Genomic DNA, 21,944 nt, shown 5'->3' with positions numbered 1-21,944 from the left:
CTTCCTATCCAGAATGTAACATACTTCTCTATTAATGACATATTTTATGTCTTTCATAAAATTCTAGAGATGACTCCAGAGAGGTGTTGGATTTTTCTTTTTAACTTTATTCTGAGCTATTTTAAAACTTTTTCTTTAATGGGATCATTTTCATGGCATTTTGAAAATGAACTTTGCTTGTATACAAGAAAAAGATCTCTTTCTCAGTTTTTACCACAGATTTACTTATTTGGTCTAAAATTCTCAGTTATTTTTTTTGAAGTTTCTAGGTAGACCATTATGTTACCTGTAGATAGAGATGAAAATTCCTTCACTTTGTAATATTTAATGCTATTTCTTTTTTCTATTTTATTGTATTTCCTAACATAGCCAGACAATATTAACTACTAAAGTCAACAGTGTTCCTATCTTAGATTCTTAGATTTTAATAGAATGTTTCTATAGAGATAAATAAATATATACATATTATTAATATTTATGTAAGTATATGAAATAAATATATAAATATGTTAGTTTGTACAGATGAATTTTATTAAGGATGCTTCCATTTATTCTTATTTTACTAGGGGTTTTCATCACAGTTGTTTAAAAATGTGTATCTGTACATTCTTATACTAAAATTATTTTGGAGGTGACTGTTAAAATTTAGGTATAGTTGATGTACACTATTATATAAGTTACAGGTGCAGAATATAGTGATTCACGCGCTTTGAAGATTAAACTTCATGCATGTGTGCATGCATTTTAGGTTGCTTCAGTTGTGTCCAACTCTTTGCGACTCTATGGCCAGGCTCCCCTGTCTATGAGATTCTCCAGGCAAGAATACTGGAATGGGTCACTCTGCCCTCCTCCAGAAGATCTTCCTGATCCAGGGATCAAACCAAGTCTCTCATGTCTCCTGCACTGGCAGGTGGGTTCTTTACCACTAGCACTACCTGGGAAGCCCTAAACTCCATGTATAGTTATCATAAAATATTGGCTATATTCCCCATGTTGCACAATATATCATTGTAGCTTATTTTATACCTAATACTTTGTACCTCTTACTCCCCTACTTCTGTAATGCCCCTCCCACATCCCTTCTCCTTAATGGTAGCCACTAGTTTGTTCTCTGTATCTATGAGTCTGATTCTTTTTTTTTGTTGTTGTTATATTCACTAGTTTGTTATATTTTTTAGTTTCCACATATAAGTGATATCATACAGTATTTCTCTGTCTGGCTTATTTCACTAAGCATAATGCACTCCAGGCCTATCCATGTTGCTGCAAATGGAAAAATTTCATTCTTTTTATGACTGAGTAGTATTCCATTGTGTGTGTGTGTGTGTATATGTATGTATGTATATATGTGTATATATATATATATATATATATATGCCACATCTTCTTTATCCATTCATCTGTTGATGGACACATAGGTTGCATCCACATCCCCAAGTGAAGTGAAAGTAGCTCAGTCATGTCCGACTCTTTGCAACCCCATGGACTGTAGCCTGCCAGGTTCCTCTGTTCATGGAATTCTCCATTCTCCATGGAATGCTGGATTGGGTTGCCATTCACGTCTCCAGGGGATCTTCCTGACCCAGGGATCGAACTCAGGTCTCCTGCACTGCAGGCAGATTCTTTACCATCTGAGCCCTGCTATGAACATTGGGGTGTATGTATCTTTACACATTAGTATTTTTAGATTTTCTTTATAGATATATACCCAGGAGTGGAATTGCTCGGTCATAGGGTAGTTCTGTTTTTAGTTTTTTGAGAACCTGCATACTTTTTCCCACAGTGGCTGCACCAATTTACATTCCCACCAACAGTGTATGAGGGTTCCCCTTTCTTCACATCCTGGTCAACATTTGTATTTGTGTTCTTTTTGATGACAGCCATTCTTACCAGTGTGAGGTGACATCTCATTATGGTGTTGATTTGCATTTCCTTGATGATTAGCAATGTTGAGCATCTTTTCATACGCCTATTGGTTATCTGAATTTACTCTTTGGAAAAATGTCTATTCAGTTATTTTGTCCATTTTAAAATCAGGTTGTCTTTTTGATGTTGAGTTGGATGAGCTGCTCATATATGTATGTTGGATATTAATCCTTTATTGGTCACATTTTTTGCAAACACTTTCTCCCATTCAGTAGATTGTCTTTTTGTTTTGTTGATGGTTTCCTTTGCTGTGCAAAAACTTTTATATTTACTTAGGTCCCATTTTTTTAATTTTGCTTTAGGAGACAGATCCAAAAAATTGACTTTAAACAAAGGAAAAAGTGCATATACTTAGCCAATTTCCCTTATATTTATGTGACTGCTGCCATTTTTAAAAACTCTCTATCAGTAACATTATCAAAGTACCTTACTATTTTAAAATCCAGAATTCTTGCACACTAAGTCACTTAGGTCATGTCTGACTCTTTGCAACCCTATGGACTGTAGCCCACCAGGCTCCTCTGTCCATGGGATTCTCCAGGCAATAATACTGGAGTGGGTGGCCATGCTCTCCTCCAGGGGATCTTCCTGACCCAGGGATCAAACCAGTGTCTCTCATGAATCCTGCATTGGCAGGTGGGTTCTTAACCATTAGTGCCATCTGGGAAGCCCAAAATTGTATAATTAGTTATAGCTTTTGAATGTTGAGTAGAAAATATAAAGATGTATAACATATGGTTAATAGTTTCTTTCAACTTACAAATTTTGAATAGAAACTGATTCTTATTTTTAAAGTCTTAACTGAAACCTCAGGTGGAATTTTTTACTTTGTATCTGTTTGATTCTCATCCCAGGCAGACATTTTTCCAAAAGAAGAGTATGGTGGTAGAATGATACATAGAACATAGTGTTAATGCTTTCAGTGAAAATCCCATAGGTACTATACTATTTTTAATTCTGTAGGATTTTAGAATCCCAGGTGGGGGGAAGCCTCATGGGCCACCGTCTATGGGGTCGCACAGAGTCGGACACGACTGAAGCGAGTTAGCAGCAGCAGCAGCAGCAGCAGCAGGATTTTAGAATATACATATTTAATAAACTATTTATGTAATATTTCAGGTTCTATTTGTAAAACTGCTACTTACAAATCATTCTAAATATTTGCATTTGTCTTTCCTTTGAAAACTTGTGTGTGTTTTCACTGTAAAATATTTATAATGACTTGAAAAATAAATGACCCAATCAAAAAATGGGCCAAAGAATTAAACAGACATTTCTCCAAAGAAGACATACAGATGGCTAACAAACACATGAAAAGATGCTCAACATCACTCATTATCAGAGAAATGCAAATCAAAACCACTATGAGGTACCATTTCACACGAGTCAGAATGGCTGCTATCCAAAAGTCTACAAGCAATAAATGCTGGATAGGGTGTGGAAAAAAGGGAACCCTCTTACACTGTTGGTGGGAATGCAAACTAGTACAGCCACTATGGAGAACAGTGTGGAGATTCCTTAAAAAACTGGAAATAGAACTGCCATATGACCCAGCAATCCCACTGCTGGGCATACACACCAAGGAAACCAGAAGGGAAAGAGACACGTGTACCCTGATGTTCATCGCATATAATAGCCAGGGCATGGAAGCCATCGTTTATGATAGCCAGGGCATGGAAGCAACCTAGATGTCCATCAGCAGATGAATAGATAAGAAAGCTGTGGTACATATACACAATGGAGTATTACTCAGCCATTAAAAAGAATACATTTGAATCAGTTCTAATGAGGTGGATGAAACTGGAGCCTATTATACAGAGTGAAGTAAGCCAGAAAGAAAAACACCAATACAGTATACTAACACATATATATGGAATCTAGAAAGATGGTAATGATAACCCTGTATGCGAGACAGAAAAAGAGACAGAGATGTATAGAACAGTCTTTTGGACTCTGTGGGAGAGGGCGAGGGTGGGATGATTTGGGAGAAAGGCATTGAAACATGTATAATATCATATGTGAAACTAATCGCCAGTCCAGGTTGGATGCAGGATACAGGATGCTCGGGGCTGGTGCACTGGGATGACCCAGAGGGATGGTATGGAGAGGGAGGTGGGAGCAGGATTCAGGATGGGGAACATGTGTACACCTGTGGTGGATTCATGTTGATGTATGGCAAAACCAATACAATATTGTAAATTAATTAGCCTCCGATTAAAATAAATAAATTTATATTAAAAAAAAGTAAAAAAAAAAATCAAAATTCAAAAAAAGGAAAGCAATCACCCTATAATACTGATAAAGAACTATTTTTATGATACATTCTTTTCTGGTATTCTATCCATATACACATGTTTACATAATTATAATCAGAGTAAGCATGTGATCTTTGTAAGTTGTGCGTTTAACTTTATATCACTTATCATCTGCATTTTCCTTAAATGATACATAGTTATCAACAATGGCTTATAATATGAAATTTTTAGATGTATTATAAATTGCTCATTTTTCTTTTGTCAGAAATTTAGGTTATTCCTACTATTTCATTATGATAAAGTAATTTAATATTTTTTCCCCTGTGATCTAAATTTAAAAAAATTTTTTGAAAGTATAGTTGTGTATGATGTTAGTTTCACCTGTTTTATATAGTTATTTGATATTTGCACACATTCTGAAATGTTGATCCTTTCTTTAAAGGCTAGATTACTTAGCAGTGAATTTATTGAATAAAAGATTAATCAATTTTCTTATTTCTTTTGATATATTTTTACAAATTGTTTCCAGAAGTTTTATTCCAATTTATGCTCCCATCCATCCCTCCAGAAATGTATGAGGGTGGGATTTGCCTAGTGGTCCAGTGGATAAGACTCCATGACCCCAATGCAGGGGGCCTGGGTTCGACCCCTGGTCAGGGAACTAGATCTCAGCTGCTGCAACTAAGATTGAAGGTCTTGCATGCCACAAGTAAGACCCAGAGGAGCCAAACAAATAAAATAAATATTTTTTAAAAGAGAGGATTTCACAACATTCTTATCAACACTGAGTATTATCATGTTATTAAAAGTTTTAGTTTGTTATTTCATAAAATGAAATTTTCAAGCATTGGCACAGAAGATAAATATAACCATATAATCTTAAGACCTGAAAAATAATAACTTTTGTTTGCTTCTCTCATTCAGTGCTGTGTGGTTGTGTAGGAGGAGCTGCCTACATTCTTAGCTTAACCTGAAGAATGTATAATTGTAAACAAAATTGTGTCTGTATTCTTAGCTGGCCCAGCTTAATAAAAGAAGATATCTCTGTAGAAGACTTGGGAGGAGCCATTCTGAATTCTTGTAGGATAAAAGATGAATGAATTAGATGTTCTCAAAAAGTACTATTTAAAACACAGGTAAACTGCATGTTACTTTTATGCAGACTGAGTAATTATAATTAGAGCATTATAAAGAAGGATCAGTTCCTCTGACTGATCCATGCTGAACATTATGCAGTGACCAGTCATAACTAGGGGCTCACCCTGGTTTAGGAATCTGACCTTGAACTTCTCAAAGAAAATCCAAAAGATTGAAATCATACAAAGCATAGACCAACAATCTCAGTAATCATCCCAAAATGTTAAATAATAAATGCAGAAAACATTGAAATGAAGAAAAATTATATAATAAAATCGACCGTTTGTCTCTTTGAAAAGACTAATAACGCTGATAAGTTTAGATGAAAGTTATGAAGACAAAAAGTGAAAAGTTAAAAAAAAAATTGAGAAGGAATGACAAAGGGGACGTTAAAAAGAACCATACCTAGAAGGGTGGGATGGTATGGGGGGGTGGGTGGTGGAAGGGAGGTTCAAGAGGGAAGGGACATATGTATATTTATGGTTGATTCACATTGTTGTATGGCAGAAGCCAACACAATACTGTAAAGCAGTTATCATCCAATTATAAAGAAAAGAGCCGTAAGAGTGCATTATGAACAAATTAATGTCAGAGTCTTAGAAAATTTAAATGAAACAGACAAATTTCTAGGAAAATAAAACTTACCAAAAATGAGAGAAGAAGACAAACAAAATCAAGGGATTATATATATACATATAACTTCTAAAAAGAGTTAATGTATAATTAAACACTTTCCATAGAGAAAACTTTGAGTTCAAATCATTACCAACGAGTTTTTCAAAATATATAAAAAAAACAATGCCTCTCACACAAGTTTTTCTAGAAAATAGGGGCAAAAAGAACACTTACCAACTTTTTTGTGACACCTATATAGCCTTAGTAATTAAACCTGATGAGAGCTTAAGAAAATTCAAGCCAGCTTTTTAAAAATAAACCTAGATACAAAAATCCTCAATAAAACAATGGGATATCAAATCCTGGAATTTATAAAAAGAATAATAAAATATGACCAACTTGGGTTTATTCCTAATAATGAAAATTTATAAAATTTAATTTGTCACATCAACAAAATATAGAAGGCACATCATATGTTGACAGACACCAAAAAATCACTTTAATAGTCAATATCCACTCATAATAAAAAATTCCTAGGAAATATGAAATAGAAGGAAACATTCTTAATCCAGGAAAGGATATTTACAAAACACAAAAGCCTGCTGAAAATACTTTGCTTATATCAGGCAAATTTGTTTTCTCCAAGGAAGCTCATTGTTTAGTGCTGGAGTTAAACTTTTCACGGTAGTTAAGGAGCAAATTATATAAATCATGTATCATCATCACAGATACTTAATGAATATTTACTGGATATGTTTAACACTGCTAGGCACATTATGGGAATTTTAAGTTTCTAGAGAAGTGTGAGAAAAACTCGTTTAATACTTCCAGTTTTATTATCTAAATGTTTTATTAGTTTTATAATTTTGGAGTGACACTAGAGAGTACTGAGATCAGGAATTAATAATCTTCCTTGATCAAGCATTTTAGGAAATAATTGAGACAAATGCCCTTAAAATGGGCTTTCCAGGTAGCACTATTGGTAAAGAACCTGTCTTCCGATGCAGGAGACTTAAAAGAGGTTTGGATTGGGAAGATCCCCTGGAGAAGGAAATAGCAACCCACTCCAGTATCTTGCCTGGGAAATCCCATGGACAGATGAGCCTGGCAGGCTACAACAGTCCATGGGGTCACAAAGAGTCAGACAAGACTGAAGCAACTTGGCACAGATGAGGGGGCAAGCAGATCCACCTTGGGGTATGAAACAGATGTTTCCTCAACTGATTAGACCTAGCTGGTCATTCACATGGACAGTTATGGAAGTCAGGGCAAGGTTCAGGCAAAGAGAGTGGTTCTGGGGTTGTGCTTTGATGTGAGAAGAAAAGAGTGGAGGTAGAAAGAGGAGAGATATTGGGAAAGCAACTAATTCACTTGTTGAGACTGGGTTTCTTTGCTTTTAAAAACACCAATGAAAAAATGCGGTTTCATTAAAAAAAAAAAAAAAAAGTCAGTTCCTCAATCATGCTATCACCAGCAAACCCCACTTAAAATGCCCAAGAATTAGAATTATGGTAATAAAAAGTCTAACCTTTTTTTCCTTTGTGTTTCATCTATTTTTAAATTGCTCACAGGCTTAAGTCTTCCCCTTGGTACTTCAGATCAGCATTCTTAGTGCTAACTGGTTGCGCCAATAACACCTCAGCTCTAGCGTTGTGTAAAGAGACTCTTGGGACTTAGTTCACTGAAATCCAACATGGCGGCAGAAGGCCATGTGCAGAGACGCTGCACCCGGCACTGAGATCTGGAGTGAGTGTCCTGAGCAGCACAGCCTAGGAGACTCGAAAGAACTCCGCCCTGGCTCTGCTGAGGTAAAGCAGCCCCGCCCATGTCCTGTCGGGAGAGCATGTGCTCTAGAGTGAGCTCCTACCTTTCCATTCTCTGAAGGAAGAGGAAAATTTTCCTTGGCTTTTGAGCCAAACTTGGTCTCGTTCTTTTGGCTCAAACAACATGGGGCAGAATTCTTGTCAGGGCTCAACTTGGGAGGGTGGGTTTTAATGATGGCCACATCTGAAATGATCAATAGTCATATGTGGCCAGTGATTATAGCATCGGACAACACAATATAGAACATTTCCACCATCATGGGTCTAGACAGTACTTGGAACATAGTGGTTACTCAATATATTAGCTGAGTGAAAGAGTTGAATAAACAGTATTTGTTTTGACCACTTCACAAAGTTTTTGAGAATCAACAGCTCTTTTCAGATGGTGAGGGATCTGGGCATGTTGAAGAACCTTATTTCCATGATGGCTGTCAAACAACAAATACTTAAATGGAGAACCTTTTGTTCTAGTGTTACACAAAGAATTTTTACTGTTAGCTGGGTTTTACGAATGGTGTTTCCTTGTGTTCCTGCAGTTAAACAAATCTTCCCTTTTGATTATGGGAAACAGGGTAAACTTGACATAACCGTGTGATGTCCTTAGTTCTTCCGTTTTTCTCTTCAACCATTTGACTCTGCTAAAAACCCCTTTGGGATTGCTCCTAGGAACATTTGATGAAGTAGTCTAAGGGGAAAAAAACTGTGTGTGTCTGTGGTGGTGGTGGTGGTTGTGAGCAGAGCTGGCAGTGAAGGGGTTTTTAATCCACTTGCAGTGGTTTCCCAAGCAACCTCTGTAGATGACAAAAAAAGCTGCTTTCAATAACAGGAGTAAAAGTTACTTGAATTCTTTGTACTCTGGTTTTAATTATGTTTTTAAAACTTCCTTGCTAATTGATCTATTTATTACTCTCAAAATGAACAGTTACATTATTTAAATACGTACCTTATACTTAAATCTGTCTCAGTTTATTAAAATGTTTATATGTCATCTCACTTGTCTTAGAATGGTTTCAGAGGGTGGTTGGACAGATATAATTATTGTGGCAAACAGCATTTTGAGTGTTTTGCTTCAGGTTATGTAGCTTATGAAAAGCAAAATAGGGCTAGAATCCAGGGCTTCTGATACTCCTTTACAGTCTGCAGCCTAATTTACTTTGAAGGGGATTGAACCCAGAAGTGGGTAGTAGTATAGACACTAACGAGCCTATTTCAGTTTTCTCTAATATCCTTTAAACTGGGTTGTGTTTTGCCATTCTTTTGTCTTTGCTTAACTTATATACAATGAAGAATGGTAGGATAGAATGGATTTTTAAGTCAGACAGGCTTGAGTTCTGATGTCTCCCCCACTACTAACTAGATGAATACATTTGGGCAAGTTACATTTTCTGAACTTTGGTTTTCTCATTAAAAAACAAATAATCAAGCAAATTAGCAAATCAGGAATATCAGCTTGCTTACAAGTATACTATGACTTAGTAAGCTTTTTATAAATACAGCATTCTCCCCCTTTTAGAACTGTCAGTGACAGATCTCAGATAAAGGTTAGGCAGTCCATGTATTCTCAAAAGGTCTACCACTTATTTAAGTATCTACTATGTGCCCCTAAAATGTGCCATGCAAGGCTCATCAGAATGCACAATCTGTGTTCTTGAACTTTGAGGCTCTGACACAGCCTATTGATTAGTGAACAAATACTGTTTATGGAGCACTTATGTATAGCAGTATGTCAAAAATGACATGAAAAATGGTAAGATGTAGCCTTACACATAAGATGAAATCTTAACCACTGGGCCACGAGGGAAGTCCCTCCCATGTCCTATTCTTAATCTTGTCATACGCTTTACTGCAAACTCTCTACAATCTCAGTTTCACATACTCTATTTTGCAACCATTACTGTCTATTTTTTCCTATAACAAAATAGTTTGGCTGGACATGACCAGTGACCCTATCCTAATAATCTTTTATCTTCTTGTTTCTCTCTCTGCTTAAATTCCATGTCTATTCATTATAAATTTTTTGCATGATACTACCTCAACCCATCCAAAATATACATGCCTCAGATTCCATTTTTTTCTTGTCTTTTCAAGGACATTGCCCTAGAAATTTTCTTCTGTTTCTACCAACTCATCGTGTTCTCCTCTTTACTAGATCATTCTTTTTTTTTTTTTAACTTTATTTTATTTTTAAACTTTACAGATTGTATTAGTTTTGCCAAATATCAAAATGAATCCGCCACAGGTATACATGTGTTCCCCATCCTGAACCCTCCTCCCTCCTCCCTCCCCATACCCTCCCTCTGGGTCGTCCCAGTGCACTAGCCCCAAGCATCCAGTATCGTGCATAGAACCTGGACTGGCAACTCGTTTCATACATGATATTATACATGGTTCAATGCCATTCTCCCAAATCTTCCCACCCTCTCCCTCTGCAACAGAGTCCATAAGACTGTTCTATACATCAGTGTCTCTTTTGCTGTCTTGTACACAGGGTTATTGTTACCATCTTTCTAAATTCCATATATATGCGTTAGTATACTATATTGGTGTTTTTCTTTCTGGCTTACTTCACTCTGTATAATAGGCTCCAGTTTCATCCCCCTCATTAGAACTGATTCAAATGTATTCTTTTTAATGGCTGAGTAATACTCCATTGTGTATATGTACCATAGCTTTCTTATCCATTCATCTGCTGATGGACATCTAGGTTGCTTCCATGTCCTGGTAGCATAAAAATTAGCCATCATTTCTTCAATTAAAAAAAAAGGTTTTTGGATCCCAATTTCTCCCAGTTACCCCCACTATCATTTCACTGCCTTCCTTCCCTTTATGGAAAAGCCTGTTGAAGGTGTTTGCTATGCTTTATATTTCTGTTCCCTGCTTTCATTTCTCTTGCCCCTATATCGGTCAAGTATCTTTACCCAGCACTCTGCAGAAACTACTCTTAACAAAGTCAGCCAGTGACTTCCACATTACTAAACTAAATGAGCAGATGAGGTTAATTCTCAATCCTTCTCTAACTTGACCTATTGCAGCATTTAACGCAGATGACCACCCACCTTTTCTTAAAACACTTTGCTTCCATAACGTCCATTTTCTTTATTTCTTGTACATTTCTGTCTACCCTTTAAAAGTTTTCAATTAATTCCTTCTCATCTCCCTGATTTCTAAATGTTGCAGTGTCCCAGAGCTCATCTTTGAATCTCTTTATTTCCCTTTTGCTATCTTTTCTTTTGTTGATTTTATTTAATTTCATGGCTTTAAGTACCATGTATTTGGTAACAACTCCCAAATATATGTCTGCAGACCTGATTTCTCAACTCCAGAAACTTATAACCAGTAGCTTACTTGATATGTCATGTGGATTGCTATAGACATCTCAAAGTTAGCATGTCAGAAACAGTTCCTGATATTTGTCACTGAACCAGCTCCTCACATTGACTTTTCCATTAATGGTAATTCTATCTTTCCAGATGCTCAGAACAAAAATTCTAGTGTTACTATTTACTCTTTACTGTCTCCCCTCAACATAATTTGTCAGCAAATTTTGTTGGCTCTATCCTCACAATATATCCAGAATTCTGCTTCTCATCACTTTCATCACAACTCATCACCACTTTTTCAGTCCAGACTTTCATCCTCTCTCACATGGATTATTGCAATAGCTTCTTAAAAGCCTCCTTATCTCTGGCTTGTTCCATTGTAGTCTAGCCTCTGAATAGCTACTCGAAAGATGCCTTATACTTGTTTAAACCAGATGACCTTAAACCTGTTTACCTCTCCAATGGCTTGCAATCTGAAAGCCCATGAGATCTCACCAACCTCCCAGTTCTGAAGACCTGTCTGCCTACATACTTTGCTAGTTTATTCCATTGTAGATTATTCCATTAGGAATGACTAAAATTTCACCTAATTAAGACTAGCCATCTCTCCTAAAATTTTCATCCCCTCCCAACATTCATATACCTCCTTCTTCATTTAACACTAACCACTATTGATTTTTTTTACTTACAGTGTTCATTTCTGCTCAACTCACTAGAATATAAGCTCCATGAAGTCAGGGATATTTGCCTATTTTGTTTCACCTTGTTCTTGGAACAGAGAGCCTGGCACACGGTTGATTATCAGTTGGTACTGAAGATATTATTTAATTGTAAATCAACATAGAACTAATAACCCCTATGCTCTCTTAATGTATGCATCCTATACAGAACTCTCAAAGCTAGAAGGAGCCATAAAGATAATATTGTTCAGTACCTCTCACTTTGAGGACACTGGAGAACAGAGAGATGAGAAGACATTCACAATCCTATGGATAACAACAGAGCCCTGCCAAAGCTCTTTTATTACATGTCTTATAGTAACCTTCATCTTCAACATTTACATTGTCAGGGCTTACTTACAATTTCACGTAAAACTCTAGCTATTTATTTTTCAGTCACTAAGGCATGTCGGACTCTGCAAAACCACAGACTGTAGTACAACCAGGCTTCCCCGTCCTTCACTGTCTCCCAGAATTTGCTCAAACTCATGTCCATTGAATCAATGATGTTATCTAACCATCTCATCCTCTGCCACCTCCTTTTCCTCTTGCCCACAATCTTTACCAGCATCAGGGTCTTTTCCAAAGAGTCAGCTCTTTGCTTCAGGTGGCCAAACTAGCTACTTATGCCATAATCGTAGTTTACTAATATTTTCTTAAATGTTAAGTTTATTAGTTGCAAGTGAACTCCCCTGAAGTCAGAAAAAGCCATGTGACACATCTCACTTACATGACACTAAACACATTTCTAGTTTGAGGGATTATGGTTATACAACTTAATTTTTAAGATCACAAAATTTTAATATCTTAGTGATTATTATTGTACTGTTTGTAATATTGTGATTTATATACTTTGAATATACTTATTATCTAAGGCGAACATAAAAAATATTCACAAGCACCACTTTCTTAGAACAAAGCAAGATTTTTCTGTTGTTTTTCTTGGTAAGAGAGTTATTGTTTATAATCTTAATGTAAGTAAGTTTTATCTCAGTAAAAATTAGCTTTCTCACAAATAGAGCTGTAAATTAGTGTACTCACTGTCTCAGAAATAATGGGTTCCTATCACCAGGGGATTGAAGAAGAGATTAGATAATCCCTTCCCTAAAATGTGAAAAAGATTTATACCAGATATAGGTTGACCTGGATGACCTTTCAATTTTAAGATTCTCTTATTCCAAATGGGTGTCAAGTATTATGCAATTTCTATTTTATAAAATATATGGTGGGAAGTACACACAAGTACACATATTATACAATTTTTAAATGAATCTGCAAGCTTTGTGAAAAGTGAGTTTTGAAATACCAGTAACAATTATTAATAAATATTTCTAGGAATATTAGTAGAATATATATAAATGTATTTATGTGTATGTTATATACAAGTTTCTTATCAGCTGTATTTTTTTTGGAAATGTTTTCTCCTTTTCTGTAAGTTGTTTTTTCACTTTCTTGATGGTGTTCTTTGAAGCACAGATTTCAAAAATTTCCATAGGGGACTTCCCTGTTGATACAGTGGTTTAAGACTCCATGCTTCCACTGCAGGAGGGTGTGGGTTCAATCCTTAGTTAGGGAACTAAGATCCTGCATGCCTCCCTGTGTGGCAAATTTTTTTTCCCCATGAAGTCTAATTTATTTGTCTTTTTATTTTGTTATTTATTCTTTTGGTATCACATCTAAGAAACCAGGGTTATAGAAATTTACCCTTAGGAATTCTGAAGTTTTAGCAGTTACATTTAATTCTGTAATCAATTTTGAGATAATTTATATATATATTATGTGAGATAAAGGTCTAGCTTCATTCTATGGCATGAATATATCCAGTTTTTTCCCAGCATCATTTGTTGAAAATACTATTCTTTCCCTATTGAATTATCTTGGCACCTTTGTTGAAAATGATTTTACTAAATGTAGGGGATAACTTCTGGACTCTCAATCCTATTAACTTGATCTATGTCTCTATCCTTATAGTGATACCATACTGTCTTGATTACAACAGTTTTGAAGTGGAAAGGTATGAATCCTTCAATTCTGTTTCTTGAAGATCATTTGGGCTATTTTTGGTCTCTTCCATGTTCTATGAAAATTAAAGATACCAAGGGAACATTTCATGCAAAGATGGGCTCAATAAAGGACAGAAATGGTAGGGACCTAACAGAAGCAGAAGATATTAAGAAGAAGTGGCAAGAATATACAGAAGAACTGTACAAAAAAGATCTTCATGACCCAGAAAATCACAATGGTGTGATCACTCACCTAAAGCCAGACATCCTGGAATGTGAAGTCACTATGAACAAAGCTAGTGGAGGTGATGGAATTCCAGTTGAGCTATTTAATCCTGAAAGATGATGCTGTGACAGTGCTGAACTCAATATGCCAGCAAATTTGGAAAACTCAGCAGTGCCCACAGGACTGAAAGGTCAGTTTTCATTCCAATCCCTAAGAAACGCAATGCCAAAGAATACTCAAGCTACCACACAATTGTACTCATCTCATGCACTAGCAAAGTAATGCTCAAAATTCTCCAAGCCAGCCTTCAGCAATTCGTGAACCACGAACTTCCAGATGTTCAAGCTGGTTTTAGAAAAGGTAGAGGAAACAGAGATCAAATCGCCAACATCTGCTGGATCATCAAAAAAGCGAGAGAGTTCCAGAAAAATGTCTATTTCTGCTTTATTGACTATGCCAAAGCCTTTGACTGTGTGGATCACAATAAACTGTGGAAAATTCTGAAAGAGATGGGAATACCAGACCACCTGACCTGCCTCTTGAGAAACCTATATGCAGGTCAGGAAGCAACAGTTAGAACTAGGCATGGAACAACATACTGATTCCAAATGGGAAAAGGAGTACATCAAGGCTGTATATTGTCACCCTGCTTATTTAACTTATATGCAGAGTACATCATGAGAAATGCTGGGCTGGATGAAGCACAAGCTGGAGTCAAGGTTGCCAGGAGAAATATCAATAACCTCAGATATGCAGATGACACCACCCTTATGGCAGAAAGGGAAGAGGAACTAAAGAGCCTCTTGATGAAAGTGAAAGGGGAGAGTGAAAAATTGGCTTAAAGCTCAACATTGAGAAAACAAAGATCTTGGCATCCAGGCCCATCACTTCATGGCAAAAAGATGGAGAAACAATGGAAACAGTGGCAGACTTTATTTTTCTGGGCTCCAAAATCACTGCAGATGGTGACTGCAGCCATGAAATTAAAAGACGCTTACTCCTTGGAAGGAAAGTTATGACCAACCTAGACAGCATATTAAAAAGCAGAGACATTACTTTGCCAACCAAGGTCCATCTAGTCAAGGCTTTGGTTTTTCCAGTGGTCATGTATGGATGTGAGAGTTGGACTATAAAGAAAGCTAAGCACCGAAGAATTGATGCTTCTTAAGTGATATTGGTCTGTGGTTTTCTTTTCTTATGATGTTTTTGTCTGATACTGTTATCAAGGTAAATTTTCCCTCATAGAATGAGTTGGGAAGTATTTCCTCTATGTCCGCTTTTGGGAAAACTCTGCAAGTAATTGGTATTAATTCATCTTTAAATGTTTTGTACAATTCATGAGGGAAGCCATGTGAGCCTGGATATTTCTTTGGGGAGATTTTTAAATTACTAATTCAGTCTCTTTATTTCTTATTGGTATATTCAGATTTTCTATTTATTTTTCAGTCAATTTTTATTTTTATAATTTTTCTAGAAAATTGTCTATTCCATCTAGGTTGCTTAATTTGTTGGCATAGAGTTGTTCATACTATTCCTTTATGTGTTATTAAAATTTACGCTTTTATCATTACAAACTGTCTTTGTGTCTAGTAACAATTTTTGTCATTAATGTTTATTTTATCTGATGTTAGTATAGCCATTTCAGTTCTCTTTTGGTTACTTTTTCCATTCTTTAAAAGAAAAATCTATCTATTTGTGCCTTTGAATCTAAAGTGTGTTGCTTGTACACAGGCTTTCAGTAGATCATAAAAAAAATACATCTTGCCAATCTTTGCCTTATGATTGGAGTGCTTAATCCATTTATATTTAATTGCTGATATGATTTTTGCATGACATTTTGCTATTTATTTTCTATATCTTTTGTTTTTTTCTGTTCCTTTCTTCTTCCACTGTCATGTTCTTTTTTGTTAAATGTTTCTAGTGCATATTTAAATATTTAACACATTTTAAAAGTTAACATTTTAGTGGTTGCCCTGGTGATTACAATTAACACCTTTAAAATTTAAAAGCACTGGCTATTTATTAGGGTTCTAGCTTGTCTTTGAAACATATGTCTCATGATATGTGTCAATAAAAAAGGTCCTACCCTTGTATAAGATTGAGAATTGTTTTATACTCTCTCCCATGTAGTATATCATAAAATACTTTAAATATTAAAGACAAATCGTATATTAAAGAAAGCTGTTAAGTTTGTTGAAACCCCAATTTAAAAATATTAGCTACCATTTCTTGAGTAGCTTAGGGGCTTTTCTGCTGGCTCATTTGGTAAAGAATCCACATGCAGTGATACACCACATTAACAAATTGAAAGATAAAAACCATATGATTATCTCAATAGATGCAGAGAAAGCCTTTGACAAAATTCAAAAACCCTCTAGAAAGCAGGCATAGAAGGAACAAACCTCAACATAATAAAAGCCATATATCATAAACCCACAGCAAACATTATCCTCAATGGTGAATTGAAAGCATTTCTCCTAAAGTCAGGAACAAGACAAGGGTGCCCACTCTCACCTACTGTTCAACATAGTTTTGAAAATTTTAGCCACAGCAATCAGGGAAGAAAAATAAATAAAAAGAATCCAGATTAGAAAAGAAGAGGTAAAACTCTCACTGTTTGCAGATGACATGATCCTCTACATAGAAAACCCTAAAGACTCCACCAGAAAATTACTGGTGGAGATAATCAATGAATATAGTAAAGTTGCAGGATATAAAATTAATACACAGAAATCCCTTGCATTCCTATATACTAACAATGAGAAAACAGAAAGAGAAATTAAGGAAACAATTCCATTCACCATTGCAATGAAAAGAATAAAATACTTAGGAATAAATCTACCTAAAGAAACAAAAGACCTATATATGGAGAATTATAAAACACTGATGAAAGAAATTAAAGAGGACACTAATAGATGGAGAAATATACCATGTTCATGGATCGGAAGAATCAATATAGTGAAAATGAGTATACTACCCAAAGCAATCTATAGATTCAGTGCAATCCCATTCAAGCTACCAACGGTATTTTTCAGAGAACTAGAACAAATAATTTCACAATTTGTATGGAAATGCAAAAAACCTCGAGTAGCCAAAGCAATCTTGAGAAAGAAGTATGGAACTGGAGGAATCAACCTGCCTGACTTCAGACTATACTATAAAGCTACAGTTATCAAGACAGTATGGTACTGGCAACAAAAACAGAAATATAGATCAGTGGAACAAAATAGAAAGCCCAGAGATAAATCCACACACCTATGGATCCATGCACCTTATCTTTGACAAAGGAGGGAAGAATATACAATGGAGAAAAGACAATTTCTTTAACAAGTGGTGCTGGGAAAACTGGTCAACCACTTGTAAAAGAATGAACTAGAACACTTTCTAATACTATACACAAAAATAAACTAGAAATGGATTAAAAATCTAAATTTAAGACTAGAAACTATAAAACTCCTAGGGGAAAACATAGGTAAAACAGTCTCTGACATAAATCACAGCAGGATCCTCTATGACCCACCTCCCAGAGTAATGGAAATAAAAGCAAAAATAAACAAATGGGGCCTAATTAAAATTAAAAGCTTTAGCACAACAAAGGAAACTATAAGCTAGGTAAAAAGACAGCCTTCAGAATGGGAGAAAATAATAGCAAATAAAGCAACTGACAAAGAATTAATCTCAAAAACATACAAGTAGCTCCTGCTGCTTAATTCCAGAAAAATAAAGGACCCAGTCAAAAAATGGGCCAAAGAACTAAGCAGACATTTCTCCAAAGAAGACATACAGATGGCTAATAAACACATGAAAAGTTGCTTAACATCACTAATTATCAGAGAAATGCAAATCAAAACCACAATGAGGTACCATCTCACACCAGTCAGAATGACTGCTATCAAAAAATCTACAAACAATAAATGCTGGAGAGGGTGCAGAGAAAAGGGAACCCTCTTAAACTGTTGCAAACTAGTATAGCCACTATGGAGAACAGTGTGGAGATTCCTTAAAAAACTGGAAATAGAACTGCCGTATGACCCAGCAATGCCACTGCTGGGCATACACACTGAGGAAACCAAAATTGAAAGAGACATGTGTCTTCCAATGTTTATCAAAACACTGTTTACAATAGCAAGGACATGGAAGCAACCTAGATGTCCATCAGCAGACGAATGGATAAGAAAGCTGTGGTACATATATACACAATGGAATATTACTCAGCTACTAAAAAGAATGCATTTGAATCAGTTCTAATGAGGTGAATGAAACTGAAGCCTATTATACAGAGCGAAGTAAGTCAGAGAGAAAAACACTAATACAGTATATTAATGCACATATAGGGATGTGAGAGTTGGACTGTGAAGAAAGCAGAGTGCCAAAGAATTGATGCTTTTGAACTGTGGTGTTGGAGAAGACTCTTGAGAGTCCCTTGGACTGCAAAGAGATCCAACCAGTCCATTCTAAAGGAGATCAGTCCTGGGTGTTCATTGGAAGGACTGATGCTAAAGCTGAAACTCCAGTACTTTGGCCACCTCATGTGAAAAGTTGACTCTTTGGAAACGACTCTGATGCTGGGAGGGATTGGGGGCAGGAGGAGAAGGGGACTACAGAGGATGAGATGGTTGGATGGCATCACCGACTCGATGGACATGAGTTTGAGTGGACTCCGGGAGTTGGTGATGGACAGGGAGGCCTGGCGTGCTGTGATTCATGGGGCTGCAAAGAGTCGGACACGACTGAGCGACTGAACTGAACTGATGGAAATTAGAAAGATGGTAACGATGACCCTTTTAGCAAGACAGCAAAAGAGACACAGATATAAAGAACAGACTTTTGGACTCTGTGGGAGAAGGTGAGGGTGGGATGATTTGAGAGACTAGCATTGAAACATATATATTATCATATGTGAAATAGATCACCAGTCCACGTTTGGGACATGAGACTGGGTGCTCAGGGCTGGTGCACTGGGATGACCCTGAGGGATGGGATAGGGAGGGAGGACAGAGGGGGGTTCAGGATGGGGAACACATGTACACCCATGGCTGATTCATGTCAATATATGGCAAAAACCACTACAGTATTGTAAGGTAATTAGCCTCCAATTAAAATAAATAAATTAAAAAAATTTTAAATTCTCGTAAAAAAAAGAAAGAAGCCACCTGCAATGCAGGAGACCCTGTTTGGATTCTTCCTGGTTGGGAAGATCCACTGGAGAAGGGATAGGCTACCCACTCCAGTATTCTTGGGCTTCCTTTGTGGCTCATCTGGTAAAGAATCCACCTGCAATGCAGGAGACCTGGGTTTGATCCCTGGGTTGGGAAGATCCCTTGGAGAAGGGAAAGGCTATCCACCCCAGTATTCTGGCCTGGAGAATTCCATGGACAGTGTAGTCCATGGGGTCACAAAGAGTCGGACACGCCTGAGCGACTTTCACTTTCATTGCATGTTAGGCACTATGTTAGGTACATAATACCTCCCCCAAACCATTCAAAGGCAGATCTAGTACTATTTAGTACTACTTCCTATCATGGCACTGAAATAATAACTCACAACTACTTATCTTTTAAAGAATATTCAAGTCTCTTTTACATTTCACATCAGCTTAGTCATCACATCAAGGCTTTTACAACTCTCTTTATAATAGCTTCAGCCATAATATATATTTTTTGCTTCTTGGATTAGTTATTCATTAATAGTTCTATTACAAATGTACTATTATATAATTCCCTAACACTTAGCAATATTTCTTCTTTTAGTGTGGTAGATTGTTTGATCTTTAATTCTTAGTCCTATGTCTCAATGCAAGGGTTGCTCTTATAAAGGGGTGATACACTTTTGCTTACTTTTTGGAAGGAGATAAAGATATATGTGTACATGTATATATATGTGTGTATGTGTGTGTGTGAAAGAGAGAAAGAGAGAGTATATATATAGATACAGAGATGAATCCAAGTTAAAAAAAACCTTGAGAAACAGTGAGTTTTGAAATTATTGTTGGTAGCCTCTTAAACATATTTTATCAATCTAGTATAATATTATCAACATATTAGAATTTGAAATATCCAGACTAATCATATAAATATTGAATATTATTCTCTCATCTTTCTTTTTTCAAAATAAGTAAAGCTTTTTAATGCAAATTTAATGTAATAACTGATATAAAATTGCTTGTCTTGAGGATGAATTTATAAACTTATTTAAATCATAACCCTCTAGACTAGGTCCTATGAGGTTACAGCTTTACCTACTAAGTTAAAAACAAGAGTCTCAAACAGAGATTCTCTAACTTTCTTGCTTCACAAAACCTTTACTGTCAGAATTATTTTTTATGGCACACTAAAAGAAATACATAAAACCTTTGCTTATTACATAGATAAGTCCAAGAGACACAATAGACATCTTTGTTCTAATAGCTTAGTAACGTTTGGACTTTGCATAACTTCTCAAACTTTGAAATCAGATTGGACATGGTCATTATCACTTTGTATTCCACATTAATTTTTGCATGTAACATATTTTCACAGAAATCAATGTAAAGTGGTTTTTAAAAATGTCATCAAAAGGAATGTAGTGATCTAATGTTGAAATTGTGAACTACCTCAAGGTAGTAGTTCACGGTGCTCAACACATACATTGGTATTTGGAATCAGATTTTCATTCTGTGTGGAAAGTTGACCAAGTTATTTAACTTTATTGAGCTTTATTTCTTCACCTGCAAAATAGCATTATCAAAACTATATATTTAAAGACTAATTAGTGGAATCCCTGGCATAATATATACTTGTTAGTTGGTTACTATTATTCAAGGAGCATTTGACCCACTATCCTAATAGTAGGAGTTACTAAATTGTCAAAGATTTTATTTGCCCCCAGCTTTCCCTGGTGGCTCAGATGGTAAAGCATCTGCCCGCAATGCTGGAGACTCGGGTTCCATCCTTGGGTTGGGAAAATCCCCTGCAGAAGGAAATGGCAACCTACTTGAGTATTTGTGCCTGAGAAATCCCATGGACTGAGGAACCTAGTGTGCTACAGTCCATGGGGTCGCAAAGAGTCGGACACGACTGAGCAACTTCACTTTCACTCACTTCACTTTGATGACTGAGTAGTATGATAGTGGTTGTATTTGAAATAAATTTTAAATTAATAGAAATATTTTAGAAAGCATCAGAAACCAAATTTTTAATGGAAGGACTGATAGGCTTAGATTTCAGTTTAAGTTTTGTGACTATTAAAAAAGTTACTTGACCTCCCTTTCCTGATCTTTAAAATGGTGAAGATAGTATCATGGTGGGTATAATATTTGGAGTAATTTCCACCTTTCTGTAAAAGTAAAAGGCACTCAATGAATATAAGTTTCCTCTTCTCCTGTCTTTCAGACATTGTTTTCCCATTGAGACTGATTTGGTATTCCCTAAGGGATCCTTTAGGAGACATTTTCTCTTAATCCTAATCATTGATCACTCTTATGTGTTTACAGAAGAAAGCACTGCATTTTATTCTTCAGCCAGATTGTAGATGATAGAATAAAATGGCCACAGAATTCTTGGAAGGTAGGCTGGCTTTGCTGTCTGTTGATCTTTTTTGGTTTAGAATATAATATAGGAACTCTAAAAAGCAGAGCCATTACTTTATCAACAAAAGTCCATATAGTCAAAACTATGGTTTTTCCAGTAGTCATGTGTGGATATGAGAGTTGGACCATAAAGAAAGCTGAGCACCAAAGAAGTGATGCTTTTGAATTGTGGTGTTGGAGAAGACTCTTAAGAGTTCCTTGAGGAAAACAAGGAGATCAAGCCAGTCAATCCTAAAGAAAATAAGTCCTGAATATTCATTGGAAGGACTGATACTGAAGCTGAAACTCCAATACTTTGGCCACCTGATACAAAGAACTGACTCATTGGAAAAGACCCTGATGTTGGGAAAGAT

This window comes from Bubalus bubalis, chromosome 6 (assembly GCF_019923935.1).
Source record: "Bubalus bubalis isolate 160015118507 breed Murrah chromosome 6, NDDB_SH_1, whole genome shotgun sequence".
NCBI lineage: Eukaryota > Metazoa > Chordata > Mammalia > Artiodactyla > Bovidae > Bubalus > Bubalus bubalis.
Note: the sequence above shows the minus strand (reverse complement) of the source record.